Source organism: Triticum dicoccoides, chromosome 4B, assembly GCF_002162155.2.
Source record: "Triticum dicoccoides isolate Atlit2015 ecotype Zavitan chromosome 4B, WEW_v2.0, whole genome shotgun sequence".
In the NCBI taxonomy this organism is placed as follows: domain Eukaryota; kingdom Viridiplantae; phylum Streptophyta; class Magnoliopsida; order Poales; family Poaceae; genus Triticum; species Triticum dicoccoides.
In genome coordinates this window covers 322,908,148-322,926,841 of record NC_041387.1, presented here as the reverse complement: position 1 = coordinate 322,926,841, position 18,694 = coordinate 322,908,148, and positions in this window count along the sequence as shown.

The following is an 18,694-nucleotide window of genomic DNA, read 5'->3' as shown; positions in this document are numbered from 1 at the left end:
GATTATTGACTCTAGTAAACCCTTTGGGTGTTGGTCACATGACGATGTGAACTATGGGTGTTAATCACACGCAGATGTGAATATTTGTGTTAAATCACATGGTGATGTGAACTAGATTATTGACTCAAGTGCAAGTGGGAGACTGAAGGAAATATGCCCTAGAGGCAATAATAAAGTTATTATTTATTTCCTTAATTCATGATAAATGTTTATTATTCATGCTAGAACTGTATTAACCGGAAACTTAGTACATGTGTGAATACATAGACAAAACATATAGTGTCAGGACCCCGACTCAATGTCACATCGATTTAGCCGGTAACACCTCATATCACTTTGCGGCCTCACGCACGGTATCCCCACGGGTGTCGCCTTACCTTTGCCCGGGACCGTTTGCGCATTTTGGCTCACGTATATGATGGTGTCGCTAGCATCCATATGATAAAGAGCCCGGGCTGACATGGCTAGTCGTAAACCCAAAGTGGCACAGACTTACAGGGACAGGCATCCATGACCCAGCATCGAACGTGTCGGTCATCAGCAAGTGGGTCCGGGCTGTAGCACTGGGCTAGCAGGACTCCGGTAAACCGGGCTGTAGCGGGCTAACAGGACTCCGGTACTCAATGCGTGACATTTCCCCGAAGGGACAGACACAGGAACGAAGAAGGACACATGCCGGCCAGCCTAAGTGTTCCAGAGCAGTAGCAAGCTACCATGGCTCAGCGGTAACACCAGGAGACATTTCCCGGTAAGAGAGGCTACTAAAGATAAACAACCAGGTAGTCAGATCCCACACATACCAAGCATTTCAATAACATACACACAATATGCTCGATATGTGCAATACAACATGGCATCACAAAATGACTCTACGACTCAAGTAGTCTATTCAATAGGCTCCGAGGAGCGAGATATTACAACAGGGGTCTCATGACCCAACACTCAGAGCATACAAGTCAAAGCACAAGCGGAAGCTATCATGTCTGGGTACAGACATCTATAAATGAAAAAGGCTGAGAAGCCGGACTATCTATCAGATCCTGCCGAGGGCACAAGATTGTAGCTGAGGTATCAAGCTAAACGTCGAAGTCCACGTGGAACTACTAGTGAGACTGAAGTCTCTCTGCAAAACATAAAATAGGCAAACGTGAGTACAAATGTACCCAGCAAGACTTACATCAGATCTATCTACACATGCATCATTATCAACAAAGGGGATGGTGGAGTTTGACTGCAGCAAGCCAGCTTTGACTCGGTGGCTATCCTGAACTACGACTGCAAGTAACTCTTTTGAGGTGGCGCACACGAGTCCACATATTCACCATATCAATACACCACTATGGATCCGCTCCCGTCTCCCTACGAGAACGCCATCCATAGCACTCACGCTTATCTTGCGCATTTTAAAGTATCCACTTTCACTTGTCTATGAACTGATATAAGCAACCCAGAAGTCCTTTTCCGCGGACACGGCTATTCGAATAGATGATGTTAACCCTGCAGGGGTGTACTTATTCATACATGTTTCCACCACTTAGCGTCTGCACACGACATGTGCTCGGCAGACTTCAAGCGAAAGCCGACGTGGGTGTAGACCACGACCTACCTAAACACCTAAGTCTCTAGTCCAGGTTTATCGCCTATTCGGGTTCCATCCATGAGGAGATCCGGCCGGAGTTTCGCTCACAGCCCCAAACGATGTGAACAGGGTTCCGTGACACCAAACGGGTGCCCGGTTTACCCGGCCACGTGCCTACCGCATCACAGCCCACCCCTACGGTCAGCGCTGTCCACGGCCTCCAGCATACTACAAACACCAGAAACTACTTGCAACTCCTGGACAGAGGACGAGGGTGAATAAGAAGTCGAGCGGGGTCATATTTCAGGGCCCAATGTATGGTAGTAGCTGAATCATGGATCACAAACACAGAACTCAGTTCCTGAGGACGGCTTCAATGAGACAACCCACCATGTACTCCTACATGGCCTCTCACCGCTACCTTTACCAAATCGTGTTCACACACTTAGCTCACACACAGTAGGACATGTTCACACGCCTCTGATTCATCCCCGATGAATCAGACCTGACTCAACTCTAAGCAGTAGCAGGCATGACAAACAAGCATGAATGAGTAGGCACAACAGGGCTCAAACAATTCCTACTCATACTAGTGGGTTTCATCTATTTACTGTGGAATGACAGGTCATGCAAAGGATAAAGGGGTTCAGCTACCGCAGCAAGTAACAGATATGTCGTTGTTGTCCTAATGCAGTAAAAGAGAGCAGGAGCGAGAGAGTGGGATTTTATCGGAATGAACAAGGGGGTTTTGCTTGCCTGGCACTTCTGAAGATAACATTGAGTCTTCATCAGTGTCAACGATCACATCATCGGTATCACGTCTATCGAGAGGGGACAAATACCGGCAACACAAAAGGGAACACAATCAATGCAATGCACAATATGATGCATGATCATGACATGGCAAAATGAATGTGTTTTGAGCTAATGCAACTAGCAATAGATTAAATGAAGTTGGTTTGAATACAAGATTCAAATTTAAACTCCATATGTGATTATTCAAATGCCATTTAATTGATTTGTGCTAAACAGCAGCTATAAGTTGTTCTAACATGCATGAAAATGGTACAGATGGATTCCTTGAATTTTTCTGATAATTTTTCATATATAAATTATTTAATTTGGAGTTACGGTTAATTTTCTATGATTTTTAGAAGTTTTAGGCATTTTCTGGAATTTCAGAATTAAATTAAATCCAGAAAATGAGTTATGACATCAGCACTGCGTCATGCTTGCATCAGCAAGTCAACAGGGCTGCCCCGGGTCAAACTGACCAGTGGGGTCCACTGGTCAGTGACACAGTGCTGACTAGTGTCATTGACAGGTGGGGCCAGGTCAACGGCCACGTCAGCAGAGTCAATGCTGACGGGTGGGTCCCACTGCTTATGAACTAATCTAAACAGAAAAATAAAATTAACCTAAACAGGTCCAAGGCCCACATGGCAGTGGCTTTAGGGGGGGTTAGTTAATGCGTCATTAGCGCTAATGGTGGTGCCACGTCAGCGTCGCCGGATTAAGCACCGGCGACCACACCTCGCGGTGGAGGCTCGCCGGAGTTGCTCGGGCTCGCGCTACAGGCGGCAGTTTGCGACGCGGTTGGGTCCTACGAAGAGCTGGGGCTCGTGCGCATCCAGCGGTGGCAGTGAGAGGGCGCGAGGTGGTCCATAGCGGCGGCAGCGGCGAGCTGGGCGGCGGCCGGAGCTCGGGTGTCGACGGAATCGACGACACGGCGCGCGGGAGGACCAGCGGTATGCACCTACATGATCTACGAGAGCTCACGAACCCAACGGAGGCACGCACATGACCATTTGGTCACCGGAGCCTCGTCGGCGACGACCTCGTGCGGCGGCGGCATACGGGACTCGCGGTCATCGGCGTTGCAGCAAGAAATCGACCATGGGGAGAGGGGGAGATGACGGCGGGGCTCACAGGGATTCGAACGGCGCCGTCGTTGAGCTCGGGGAGGGACTGGGCGATGCAGACCGAAGGGCGAAGTCCGGCGGCAGATGCGGCGGTGACGAGCTCGGAGGCATCGTCACAGGGTGTCCGGCGGTGCTTGGCTTGGTGGGGAGGTCGAGGATGTCGTGACGGGGCTCCTGGGCTGCTCAAGGGGACGAGGGAGGGGCCATGGCCGCGGTGGTTCTCGTCGGCGGCGGCAGGCGCATTCGGTGAGGGGAACAGAGCAGGGGGGAGAGTGTTCGGGGAAGAGAGAGGGAGCAGCGAGGGAGGAAGAGGAGCGAGGGGACACGAGGCGTCGTCGTGGCGTCGCTAGGGGGACCGAGGGAAGCAGGAGGTGGTCGGGCATCGCCAGCGCTCGCCACCGAGCAGCTTCGGTGCGAGGGGAGGAAGACGACAGGAGAAGGGTGGGCTGGGCTGCGCTGGGCCGGTCCTGTTGGGCCACCAGGTAAGTCCTTCTGCTCTCTCTCTTTTCCTTTTTTTCTCTCTGTTTTGTTTTAACTCTGTTTTCTATTTTGCAGGTTTGTTTTGAATTTGGTTTTGAAACCAATTCAATTTATTTTGCTTCTGACAATATTTTTAGGAGCTAAAAGAATTAAAACAATGCTCCACAAAAATATTTCAGAATTATTGGACCTATATTTATTTAACAGTAGATATAAGTCCAATTCAAATAGCTATGATTTAAATTCAAAGTCCCAAAAATAATTCCTTAAAAATGTTCAATATTTTGGTTGGGACCAGAACCCTTACCAAAAATTATCAAACATTTAAGAGGAGCATTTTGGAGCAATGAATGAGATTTCTAGGGTTTTTTTGCCCCTCTTTTATTTAGGGTTTTGAGGCTTCCAATATTCCTCAATTCAAGTTTCAAAAATATAGACATGATGCACACATGAAGCTAACCTAGAGCAATGCCTGAAGCTAGGGATGTGACAACTCACCCCCACTAAACAAGAATCTCGTCTCGAGATTCAAGCGTAGGGTAAAGTGAAAGGGGAACGCAAACTAGCATAACCTTCACGATCCAGTTGCACTTCAAATGGACGTTGATTCGTTCACCACCATTGTCTCGAAGTCTTGCTCTGAGAACTCCAACTAACATGACAACGAGAGGAAAAAAGAGACCCTGAAAGAATGGTTCTTCTTGAAGATCGAACAACTCAGGATTAACTCACGGAATGAGACATAGCAACATCTCTCGAGCTGAGAGGCGAAGCACACATCCGTAGGAATGGAGTGAAGCAGATGACGAAGGTTCACTAGGTGGACAACAATTCCACACCTAAGAAGGTGGTAAATGATTGTCAACGTAGCGAGGAGTTGAGTTGCCATGATACCACGACGAAACATCCTGGAGGAGGGTGATTCGTAGATTATTACCTTAAGTGGCAAAAAGAATTACTTTTGATTCAGAGATCATTGAAACTCTTTAAACCAGCCTAAGACAATTCTCGAGCGATCGTTTGGAGGGGGTCGGTAGAATGGCATACTCGGACTTGGATGATGTGGATTACCTTGTTGAAGACAACGTAATGGATGAATTTGCTTATCACCGGTAATGGAAGAGACCCATGGTAGAATGACACATTGGCGGTGCAAGCTGGGAACAAAATGCAAATGCTGGGAATGATTCTGGTAACTGGGGAAGAACCCAACAATAGAGAGTTATCCCACTATTGGACTGGTTATAGCATAACCGAGGAATCTGAGAGCGCTATACAGTTAATGTCGACGATCAAACCTAGCACTTGCGCGTGCTCTCAAGAACTTGAGCAATTCCATAATCATCAAGGTTTTATCAACAACCGCGTCAAGGGTGCTGACAACACAACATACTACCATGATAAATAGCGATGGACGATGCAGATGCGAAGGAGGATAACACTTTCTCAGATTTCACCTTAGCGAGGCCAAGCAAATAAAATCTGGATGATCGACCGAGAGACATTTAGCACTCCGCTTCTAATGTTCTCCTTGATGTGCTAGTATAACCCATTCATAGATATGGTTTGATATCTAAAACATCAAGTAAAAGGTCGGACTTCGGGAACACAAAAATCCATAGGGGCAACTAGGGAGTAAATCCTACGAAATCCCTATGGGGGGGTGGCCAACTTCCTCAAACAAGATACTATAATAATAGGTCTACCGGATGGGTGTGTTGGCCACGACATCCACCTTACCGGTTATCGAGAGACCAATATTATAGTTCTTAGGGAAATGTTCCAACCATCATATCTGCCTGAGATTCAGCTCTGGTTGGTGTTAGGATATTCCAGGCTCATCGAGTCTTAGGAAGAAAAATGAAAGTTTGCAACTCAAATCGACGAGATGACGTTGCGGGATTCTCGGGAGATGAACTACGATAGCAAGCTCCAAAACATGAGCTGGTTCTGCTACAAACATGTGAACACGCTGTCCCAGACAAGCATGACCACGTGGTAGTCTTATAATAAAACACTACCGAGTTCAGGTGGGGAACCATCAACGAGGATATCAAAATCCTTGCATAAGGTATACTCTTAAGAAGGAACTTCTTCTCCTTGAACAAATCAATCAGTGGCTTGGTGTGCTAGGGATACATATAGATTGAAGGTTGCAAGTCTTCAAACCACAGAATTCTTCGCACATGTGCATGACTGACTTGCGATGATTCCAGAGGAAGCAACATTGACTTTCTCGAGTCCACGGCGGCAACTTGCATCAAATGCACATGAACTAGAGGAAGTCACTTCTTTCATCAAACAAATACTTCATGAGCTAGCATGAAGAAAATGCTTTCAAAGTTTCCAACACTAGCTTAATGTCCAACAAAATCACGGAGGAGATAAGGATGTTGTCAATGGGCTCAACAACAATTCATCTGGGTTTCCTTTTAAGAGGAATTCCATAGTTCAGTGAACAAGTGATAGCATTGGTCAGACCCAAAAGATATAATGGTGTATGCTCGAGGGATCAACCACGAGTAAGACAACATTACGAATATCGTTGGTTCTGGTCTGATTGGATGATAGCCCATACTCAATCAAAGGTTTGGGTAAGATAATAGATCCAACAATTTTTCACGAGGACCAATTGATGAAGATATCATCTTCCTTCAACACACACGCACACACAAAAAGATATCCCTTAACATGAACTAAGTCGGACAAGCTTTTATCTTCCAACTCTCCAAGTTGTTGTTTAGCTTATCCAGCTAGCTCAGGGTATCCAACACGGATTCTTGGAGAAGGGGTGGTTTACAGGAATAAACCAACTTGATCACGAACTCAACATAGCGGTCAGGTGACAACCTGGTAATACTCCTGAGAAGATATTCAGAAAATCATGAACCACCGGTATGTTACTAAGCTCGAGAACAATCTTGCTTTTCAGGGCAAGACGATATGATCAATAGAGCAAGGATTTGAAATAATCCTAACTCATCCATCGAGGAGTGAACCAGGAGAATGGACTAGGTAGCACGATCAATCTTAGAATGATGATTCATACCAACACGCTAAGAATGAAATTATTACCCTTTAACTACCAAGCAACGAGGTTGCTGGGAGTATTGATTTCACACATCACAATTCATTTGTCGGTATTCCGGTTGCATCAACACGAAACCGAGGAATGAATAATGATGGCGAGAGTATCACTAAATCAAGAATTCATATGATGGTGTGCAATTCCTATAACAATCCCGATATAAAAGATGGTAATACTCCAAGGTAGAACAGAGCAAAAGCTGGATTGGCAGTTTGATCTGCGGAGCACAACTTCTTTGACCCAATCCTGGATAGGGAAGAGGTACTGGAGTTTGTTTCTCCTAGTCATTCCGCGATAGAATGGCTTGACGGACCACAAGAGTAATAGGCATCGATAAACGAACGCACGCATACTCTTGACTATCAATTGATAGACGAAGGTCAGTAGACAACTAAAGAGGGACAACTCAAAGGAACATATAACTTTCTGAGTTGTGGATACATGGGTTGGTATGCCGAACAAAGTTCAACATAATTCTTCCGGATAACCCATGCAGAGAGGTTGAGCTGGCAGAGTCACAACATATAATGGAGAACTCATCAAGAGCACTCTGGTTGTGATCGTTCAGTTCAACGAGGAACTTCTGCCATAAGTAGTTCATGGTATTTGGAAGAAGAAGATACCACGGACTTCAAGGACTACCGCAAGGTTACTAATATCCTAAAGGCACTAGCAATTACTATCAACATGAAGTAGGTAGAGTGAATCTCGGGTTCAGAACCCAGGAGTAGAATACCTACTACTAAGTAGCATCAGGGATGCTTCCGAGAATGATGGCCAGAATCATCACACTGGGAACACAAATCATGGCTAAATTACTAGATGATCCCCTAAGACACCTAGGGTCATAATAATATCTCCAACATATATGTCAAGGTAACGGAGTACCTCAATTCACTAATTAGTGTGGTTAATCTGGCCCATGGGAACATTGAAACGGGAAGAAAGGATTTGCAAATGCTTCAAACTATTTAGAAACCTGGGATGACTCGGACAGCATAACGGCTGTAAATGCTCAGAAAAGATTTGAGACATTCACAAAAAATGGTGGCATAACCACTCAGAAGCACAATATCAAGGTCTCGAGATCAACAATTAACATACGGAAGTAGTAGGAACTGAACTGAGACTTAATCCAACAATCTTATAAGTCTACGGATTAGTAACACGTAATCCTGATAGAAAGAAGAGATAGCCTAGTTCTTAATCCCCGTAGGAAAGATAAGATGACTCAGATCAGAAGGGCATGAGGTATAAGGAGTAAAAAGAGCCTTACGTTCCATCCCACAATCAATTCCCTTATGTAGCTAAAGAATTTCTAGACTCAACTTCGACCAGTTTGGCTTGGTAATCCTACAGGCAGTCAAGCTCTGATACCAACACTGTCAGGACCCCGAATCAATGTCACATCGATTTAGCCGGTAACACCTCATATCACTTTGCGGCCTCACGCACGGTATCCCCACGGGTGTCGCCTTACCTTTGCCCGGGACCGTTTGCGCATTTTGGCTCACATATATGATGGTGTCGCTAGCATCCATATGATAAAGAGCCCGGGCTGACATGGCTAGTCGTAAACCCAAAGTGGCACAGACTTACAGGGACAGGCATCCATGACCCAGCATCGAACGTGTCGGTCATCAGCAAGTGGGTCCGGGCTGTAGCACTGGGCTAGCAGGACTCCGGTAAACCGGGCTGTAGCGGGCTAACAGGACTCCGGTACTCAATGCGTGACATTTCCCCGAAGGGACAGACACAGGAACGAAGAAGGACACATGCCGGCCAGCCTAAGTGTTCCAGAGCAGTAGCAAGCTACCATGGCTCAGCGGTAACACCAGGAGACATTTCCCGGTAAGAGAGGCTACTAAAGATAAACAACCAGGTAGTCAGATCCCACACATACCAAGCATTTCAATAACATACACACAATATGCTCGATATGTGCAATACAACATGGCATCACAAAATGACTCTACGACTCAAGTAGTCTATTCAATAGGCTCCGAGGAGCGAGATATTACAACAGGGGTCTCATGACCCAACACTCAGAGCATACAAGTCAAAGCACAAGCGGAAGCTATCATGTCTGGGTACAGACATCTATAAATGAAAAAGGCTGAGAAGCCGGACTATCTATCAGATCCTGCCGAGGGCACAAGATCGTAGCTGAGGTATCAAGCTAAACGTCGAAGTCCACGTGGAACTACTAGTGAGACTGAAGTCTCTCTGCAAAACATAAAATAGGCAAACGTGAGTACAAATGTACCCAGCAAGACTTACATCAGATCTATCTACACATGCATCATTATCAACAAAGGGGATGGTGGAGTTTGACTGCAGCAAGCCAGCTTTGACTCGGTGGCTATCCTGAACTACGACTGCAAGTAACTCTTTTGAGGTGGCGCACACGAGTCCACATATTCACCATATCAATACACCACTATGGATCCGCTCCCGTCTCCCTACGAGAACGCCATCCATAGCACTCACGCTTATCTTGCGCATTTTAAAGTATCCACTTTCACTTGTCTATGAACTGATATAAGCAATCCAGAAGTCCTTTACCGCGGACACGGCTATTCGAATAGATGATGTTATCCCTGCAGGGGTGTACTTCTTCATACATGTTTCCACCACTTAGCGTCTGCACACGACATGTGCTTGGCAGACTTCAAGCGAAAGCCGACGTGGGTGTAGACCACGACCTACCTAAACACCTAAGTCTCTAGTCCAGGTTTATCGCCTATTCGGGTTCCATCCATGAGGAGATCCGGCCGGAGTTTCGCTCACAGCCCCAAACGATGTGAACAGGGTTCCGTGACACCAAACGGGCGCCCGGTATACCCGGCCACGTGCCTACCGCATCACAGCCCACCCCTACGGTCAGCGCTGTCCACGGCCTCCAGCATACTACAAACACCAGAAACTACTTGCAACTCCTGGACAGAGGACAAGGGTGAATAAGAAGTCGAGCGGGGTCATATTTCAGGGCCCAATGTATGGTAGTAGCTGAATCATGGATCACAAATACAGAACTCAGTTCCTGAGGACGGCTTCAATGAGACAACCCACCATGTACTCCTACATGGCCTCTCACCGCTACCTTTACCAAATCGTGTTCACACACTTAGCTCACACACAGTAGGACATGTTCACACGCCTCTGATTCATCCCCGATGAATCAGACCTGACTCAACTCTAAGCAGTAGCAGGCATGACAAACAAGCATGAATGAGTAGGCACAACAGGGCTCAAACAATTCCTACTCATACTAGTGGGTTTCATCTATTTACTGTGGAATGACAGGTCATGCAAAGGATAAAGGGGTTCAGCTACCGCAGCAAGTAACAGATATGTCGTTGTTGTCCTAATGCAGTAAAAGAGAGCAGGAGCGAGAGAGTGGGATTTTATCGGAATGAACAAGGGGGTTTTGCTTGCCTGGCACTTCTGAAGATAACATTGAGTCTTCATCAGTGTCAACGATCACATCATCGGTATCACGTCTATCGAGAGGGGACAAATACCGGCAACACAAAAGGGAACACAATCAATGCAATGCACAATATGATGCATGATCATGACATGGCAAAATGAATGTGTTTTGAGCTAATGCAACTAGCAATAGATTAAATGAAGTTGGTTTGAATACAAGATTCAAATTTAAACTCCATATGTGATTATTCAAATGCCATTTAATTGATTTGTGCTAAACAGCAGCTATAAGTTGTTCTAACATGCATGAAAATGGTACAGATGGATTCCTTGAATTTTTCTGATAATTTTTCATATATAAATTATTTAATTTGGAGTTACGGTTAATTTTCTATGATTTTTAGAAGTTTTAGGCATTTTCTGGAATTTCAGAATTAAATTAAATCCAGAAAATGAGTTATGACATCAGCACTGCGTCATGCTTGCATCAGCAAGTCAACAGGGCTGCCCCGGGTCAAACTGACCAGTGGGGTCCACTGGTCAGTGACACAGTGCTGACTAGTGTCATTGACAGGTGGGGCCAGGTCAACGGCCACGTCAGCAGAGTCAATGCTGACGGGTGGGTCCCACTGCTTATGAACTAATCTAAACAGAAAAATAAAATTAACCTAAACAGGTCCAAGGCCCACATGGCAGTGGCTTTAGGGGGGGGGGGTTAGTTAATGCGTCATTAGCGCTAATGGTGGTGCCACGTCAGCGTCGCCGGATTAAGCACCGGCGACCACACCTCGCGGCGGAGGCTCGCCGGAGTTGCTCGGGCTCGCGCTACAGGCGGCAGTTTGCGACGCGGTTGGGTCCTACGAAGAGCTGGGGCTCGTGCGCATCCAGCGGTGGCAGTGAGAGGGCGCGAGGTGGTCCATAGCGGCGGCAGCGGCGAGCTGGGCGGCGGCCGGAGCTCGGGTGTCGACGGAATCGACGACACGGCGCGCGGGAGGACCAGCGGTATGCACCTACATGATCTACGAGAGCTCACGAACCCAACGGAGGCACGCACGTGACCATTTGGTCACCGGAGCCTCGTCGGCGACGACCTCGTGCGGCGGCGGCATACGGGACTCGCGGTCATCGGCGTTGCAGCAAGAAATCGACCATGGGGAGAGGGGGAGATGACGGTGGGGCTCACAGGGATTCGAACGGCGCCGTCGTTGAGCTCGGGGAGGGACTGGGCGATGCAGACCGAAGGGCGAAGTCCGGCGGCAGATGCGGCGGTGACGAGCTCGGAGGCATCGTCACAGGGTGTCCGGCGGTGCTTGGCTTGGTGGGGAGGTCGAGGATGTCGTGACGGGGCTCCTGGGCTGCTCAAGGGGACGAGGGAGGGGCCATGGCCGCGGTGGTTCTCGTCGGCGGCGGCAGGCGCGTTCGGTGAGGGGAACAGAGGAGGGGGGGAGAGTGTTCGGGGAAGAGAGAGGGAGCAGCGAGGGAGGAAGAGGAGCGAGGGGACACGAGGCGTCGTCGTGGCGTCGCTAGGGGGACCGAGGGAAGCAGGAGGTGGCCGGGCATCGCCAGCGCTCGCCACCGAGCAGGTTCGGTGCGAGGGGAGGAAGACGACAGGAGAAGGGTGGGCTGGGCTGCGCTGGGCCGGTCCTGTTGGGCCACCAGGTAAGTCCTTCTGCTCTCTCTCTTTTCCTTTTTTTTTCTCTCTGTTTTGTTTTAACTCTGTTTTCTATTTTGCAGGTTTGTTTTGAATTTGGTTTTGAAACCAATTCAATTTATTTTGCTTCTGACAATATTTTTAGGAGCTAAAAGAATTAAAACAATGCTCCACAAAAATATTTCAGAATTATTGGACCTATATTTATTTAACAGTAGATATAAGTCCAATTCAAATAGCTATGATTTAAATTCAAAGTCCCAAAAATAATTCCTTAAAAATGTTCAATATTTTGGTTGGGACCAGAACCCTTACCAAAAATTATCAAACATTTAAGAGGAGCATTTTGGAGCAATGAATGAGATTTCTAGGGTTTTTTTGCCCCTCTTTTATTTAGGGTTTTGAGGCTTCCAATATTCCTCAATTCAAGTTTCAAAAATATAGACATGATGCACACATGAAGCTAACCTAGAGCAATGCCTGAAGCTAGGGATGTGACATATAGTCCCTAGTATGCCTCTACTTGGCTAGCTCGCTAAACAAAGATGGTTATGTTTCCTAACCATATACATGTATTGTCATTTGATAAACGGGATCACATCATTAGGAGAATGATGTGATGGACATGACCCATCCATTAGCTTAGCATTATGATCGTGCCAGTTTCATTGTTACTGCTTTCTTCATGACTTATACATGTTCCTCGGACTATGAGATTATGCAACTCCCGAATACGGGAGGAACACTTTGTGTGCTACCAAATGTCACAATGTAAAAGGGTGATTAAGGTGATTATAGAGGTGCTCTACAGGTGTCTCCAAAGGTGTTTGTTGGGTTGTCATAAATCGAGATTAGGATTTGTCACTCCATGTTTCGAAGAGGTATCTCTGGGCCCTCTCGGTAATACTCATCACTATAATCCTTGCAAGCATTGTGACTAATGAGTTAGTTGCGGGATGAATTATTACGGAACGAGTAAAGAGACTTGCCGGTAACGAGATTGGACTAGGTATGATGATACCGACGATCGAATCTCGGGCAAGTAACATACCGATGACAAAGGGAACAACGTATGTTGTTATGCGGTTCGAACGATAAAGATATTCGTAGAATATGTAGGAGCCAATATGGGCATCCAGGTTCCGTTATTGGTTATTGACCAGAGAGGTGTCTTTGTCATGTCTACATAGTTCTTGAACCCGTAGGGTCCGCACGCTTAACGTTCGTTGACGATATAGTATTATATGAGTTATGTATGTTGGTGACCGAATGTTGTTCGGAGTCCTGGATATGATCATGAACATGACGAGGAACTCCGGAATGGTCCAGAGATAAAGATTGATATGTGGGATAATAGTGTTTGGTCTCGGGAAGGGTTCCGGAATTCACCGGAAGGGGTTCCGGATGTTTCCCGAAATGTTTGGGTACGAGAACACTTTATTTGGGCCAAAGGGGAAAGCCCACAAGGTTTTTGGAAAACACAAAAGGAAGTTTTGCAGAGTCCAGGGGCCAGACGCCAGGGTCCCTGGCGTCTGGGTCCAGACGCCGGGAACCCTGGCGTCTGGCCCTGGAGTCCGAGAAGGACTCTTGCCTTTCGGGTGAAACCGACTTTGTGGAGGCTTTTAGGCTCAACATATAAATAGAGGGGTAGGGCTAGCACCAAAGACACATCAAGAAACACCAAGCCGTGTGCCGGCAACCCCATCCCCTCTAGTTTATCCTCCGTCATAATTACCGTAGTGCTTAGGTGAAGCCCTGCGGAGATTGTTCTTCACCAACACCATCACCATGCCGTCGTGCTGCCAGAACTCATCTACTACTTTGCCCGTATTGCTGGATCAAGAAGGCGAGGACGTCATCGAGCTGAACGTGTGTTGAACATGGAGGTGCCGTACGTTCGGTACTTGATCGGGGCGGATCGTGAAGGTGTACGACTACATCAACCGTGTTGATAAATGCTTCTCCTTAGCGATCTTCAAGGGTATGAAGATACACTCCCCCTCTTGTTGCTATGCACCACATAGATAGATCTTGCGTGATCGTAGGATTTTTTTTGAAATTACCACGTTCCCCAACAAGAGCAAGATCCGACTATGGATGAAACACAAATAGAAGCTCAAACGACATCCACCCTGCTAACCCAGGCTGCCGACCAGGAACCTATCCCCTGAACTAAGAAGAAGCAGAAGAAGAACTCCAAAACAAGTAAACATCGCTCTCGTGTCATGATCATCGCATTACCTGTACCTGCAACTGTTGTTGTAGTAATATGTGAGCCACGAGGACTCAGCAATCCCATTACCATGGGTATCAAGACTAGCAAAGTTTAATAGGTATGGAAAGGATAAGTGGTGAGGTTGCAGTAGCGACTAAGCAATGTATGGTGGCTAACTTACGAGTATAAGAATAAGATGAGAAGCTACGCAAACAATCGCAAGCTAGTAATGATCAAGAAGTGATCCTGAACTAATTACGTCCAAACATAAGACCACCGTGTTCTCTTCTCGATCCACTCGAAAAGAAACCATCGTGGTTACACACGCAGTTGGGTATTATAATTCGAATTTGGTGTCAAGTTCTCTACAACCTGATATTATCAAATTCCCATCTGCCACATACCGCGGGCACGGCTCTCGAAAGTTTAAATCCTGCGGGGGTGTCCCAACTTAGCCCATTATAAGATCACGATCCGCGGAGACAATCCTCCATCACGGGACATCCGATCAGACTCGGGGTCCCGGTGCACAAGACATTTCGACAATGGTAAAACAAAACCAGCAAGACCTCCCGATGTGCTGACACCCTGATAGTAGCCACGCGTATCTCGTCTTAGGCCACGAACGGATTGTCCAAACTTTCGGTAGGCCAAATCCAGAGTTTCCCCAGGCGGTCATCAATGGTTGACAGGTTTGGACCAACACTCGGAGGAGCACTGTCCCAGGGGGTTGATTAAGAATACTAGGGGGCCGGCGAAAATCCCCTATTTAAGTTTAAGTTGTTATTAGGCAAATGGAAAACCAAGGTTGGGCCTTGCTGGAAGAGTTTTATTTGAAGTGAACTGTCAAGAGGGTCCCATACCCCTCACCACGTTAGGGACGCAAAATCAAGGAACATAACACCGATATGATGGAAACTAGGCCGACAAGAGTGGAACAAAACACCAAGCATAAGGCTGCGACTCACTGGATCTGGCCGGTCTCCGGCGTGGGGTGGCATGGGGAGGCGCTCGGGGGCGGTGGTCCGGGGCGGCCGATGGCGGCTACCTACGAGGAGAGAGAGAGAGACGAAGGTGAGAGGGAGAGAGAGGAAACGAGAGACAAGAGGAGAGGCGCGAGGGACCTGTGGTCTGGCAGCGGCGGTGGCCTGGTGGTCGCCGGCGGACGCTGGTCCGGCGAGGCCACGCGGGGCGGCGTGGAGCGACGGGGCACAGGAGCGACGGCGCAGGGGAGCTCGGGCACGGGGCTTTGCGCAGTTCGGGGGCGCGGTCGGGCCCAGATCCGGCCCAGGGCGGGCCGACTGCGGGCTTCCACGGGCCGCGGCGGCGGGGAGCTGCAGGGAGAGGCGCGGGCAACATGGAGATGCCACATGGCGGCGCGGGAGCGGCTGGCGGGCACGAGGAGGCGAAGTGGCGCACTCGGATTGGTCCGGGGTGCAGCAGCGGCGCCAAGTGGCGGGGTAGGGTTTGGCCGGTGCGGGTTGCGAGGAGGGGAGAGGCTAGAGGTAGGTGGAGGCTAGGGGATGCCCAAAACGGTGTGGGGGTTGTTTATATAGGGTAGGGGCTAGGTTTGGGGGGGGGTTGGAGCGTTTTGGAGCCTCCGATTGCGATCGGACGGTTCCGGACGTGAGGGGTTGTTGGTTGGGCCTAGGTGGGGTTAGTGGGTTGTGTTTAGATGGGCTAGGCTGAGAAGAGAGAAGAGGAGGGCAGCCTCGCAACAGTTTTCGGAGACCGAAAATGTTTGACGTTAGACCGGCTATATCGTGGTCGTATGTAAAATGGTTGGGCTATCAAACGGACTTCGAATGCGACGAAATTTGGCAGACAGTCTGTCTACACTATAATAAGACCGCATGCCAAATTTCACCACATTCCGAGAATGTTTTTTGGACACTTATAAAATAATATTTCGGAGGTGCCGCGGGCGTGTGTGAGTGTGGTTGGGCTTAGAGCGGACAACAGAGAGAACCAGGGGAACCCGAGCGGATGCAAGTTTTGAAAAACATGCAGATGAAATGCACATGATGACATGGCAAAGTGCAACACGCAAGAAAATGACATGGCAACGATGGCGAATAACTGGAAGACACCTGGAGCATCGGTCTCGGGGTGTTACAACTCTCCTCCAGTAAGAGAAGATCTCGTCCCAAGATCATAGGAACGAGACGGAAGAGAAATAGGAAGAGGTTAAGTAAGAACGCAAGAGAGAAGATGAACAAAGTCGAGAGCACTTGGGTAGAAAAAAGGAACGACGAATATGACGAGAGACACCACCAAAATTGTTGAGATACTCTGAGAGAATGAAAACATGAAAGGTTGAACCAACAATGAAAAGAATTTGAAAGCGATCTTGGAGAAGGCATGTGACTGATGGGATCCATTCTTACGTCACACTTTGAAAATAATTGGGAATAGCTCCGGAATAATTAGAAGAGTCAGGTAAGATCCTGGGAAAAGACCTGTGGGTTAGGGCCCACTGAAGAGAAAACACTGTTGAAAAAGGATTGCAGAATAGATGATGCACCGGAACAACCAAAAGACTTGAATGAGGTGACAACCTCGAATGAATTGGGACATAGACGAATCTCCTGAGATGTCTTCCGCACTCCGGAATGATTGAATAGCGAGAGTTGAACGAGCAAGGGGAACACTTGATCCAAGGAAAAGAATATGATCAACCCGAAAACTTGGATTGAGTCCACCAGAAAAGAAAACAAGACGAATCAATGATAAAATTGACGAGAATTCACCGGTTGAAGTGACTGAGGAAACTGAAGAGGCTGCATACGAATGAAACTGATGGTCGAAAGAGACTCAGACTCCAGGAAGAAAAAGGGGTGGGAGGGTGGGAAAAAGAAAACAACTAAGAATAGGGAAAAAACTTTCTTGAGAAAGAACTGAGGATTGATCTTGCAAAAAACCAAGAGGGTCGAGTCAACTTGACGAAAAATGCACCGGATGAAAAGAGCTGAGAACCAATGATCGGAAAACCAACTGCGTGCTCTCTAAAGAAAATTTGAAGGGGAAGAGGAGTATATCAAAACACCTACGTCAAGTTTCCTCACCAGAGCAACGAAGGGGCTGAGGAGTAAAAAGAATTCCTACTCTCCGATATAACTAGACTCCAAAAACAGTTTTCTTCTAGACTTGACAACGGCCAACTTCGATCAATCAAGGGGGCTCCTATTGTTAGTCGAGGCTTTGATACCAACTTGTCATGCCCAATATGCGACCCTATCCTAAAGGAACTCGAAGGTCCCACCAAGGATAGAAGCGCATATTGAAGATGCTTTTGCAAGGTGGATATCACTCAATTGTACCATTACAAAATAGTTGGGGATACATACAAAAGGCATACAATGCAGCATACGCAAGAGCAACATCCGACTATAGATGAAACACAAACAGAAGCTCAAACGACATCCACCCTGCTAGCCCAGGTTGCTGACCAGGAACCTATCCCCTGAACGAAGAAGAAGCAAAATAAGAACTCCAAAACAAGTAAACATCGCTCTCGCGTCTTGAACATTGCATTACATGTACCTACAACTATTGTTGTAGTAATCTGTGAGCCACGAGAACTCAGCAATCCCATTACCATGGGTATCAAGACTAGCAAAGCTTAATAGGTATGGAAAGGGTAAGTGGTGAGGTTGCAGCACCGACTAAGCAATCTATGGTGGCTAACTTATGAGTACAAGAATAAGATGAGAAGCTATGCAAATGGTCGCAAGCTAGTAATGATCACAAAGTGATCCTGAACTACTTACGTCCAAACATAACACCACTGTGTTCTCTTCTCAACCCACTCGAAAAGAAACCATCACGGTTACACATGCGGTTGGGTATTTTAATTCGAATCTGGTGTCAAATTCTCTACAACCGGATATTAACAAATTCCCATCTGCCACATAACCGCGGGCACGACTCTTGAAAGTTTAAACCCTGCAGGGGTGTCCCAACTTAGCCCATTATAAGCTCACGATCCGCGGAGACAATCCTCCATCGCGGGACATCCGATCAGACTCGGCGTCCCGGTGCACAAGACGTTTCAACAATGGTAAAACAAAACTAGCAAGACCTCCCAACGTGCTGACACCTTGATAGTAGCCGCACGTATCTTGTCTCAGGCCATGAACGGATTGTCCAAACTTCTGGTAGGCCAAATCCAGAGTTGCCCCTGGCGGTCACGAGCGATTGACAGGTTTGGACCAACACTCAGAGGAGCACTGGCCCGTGGAGTTGATTAATAATACTAGGGGGCTAGCGAAAATCCCCTATTTAAGTTTAAGTTGTTATTAGGCAAATGGAAAACCAAGGTTGGACC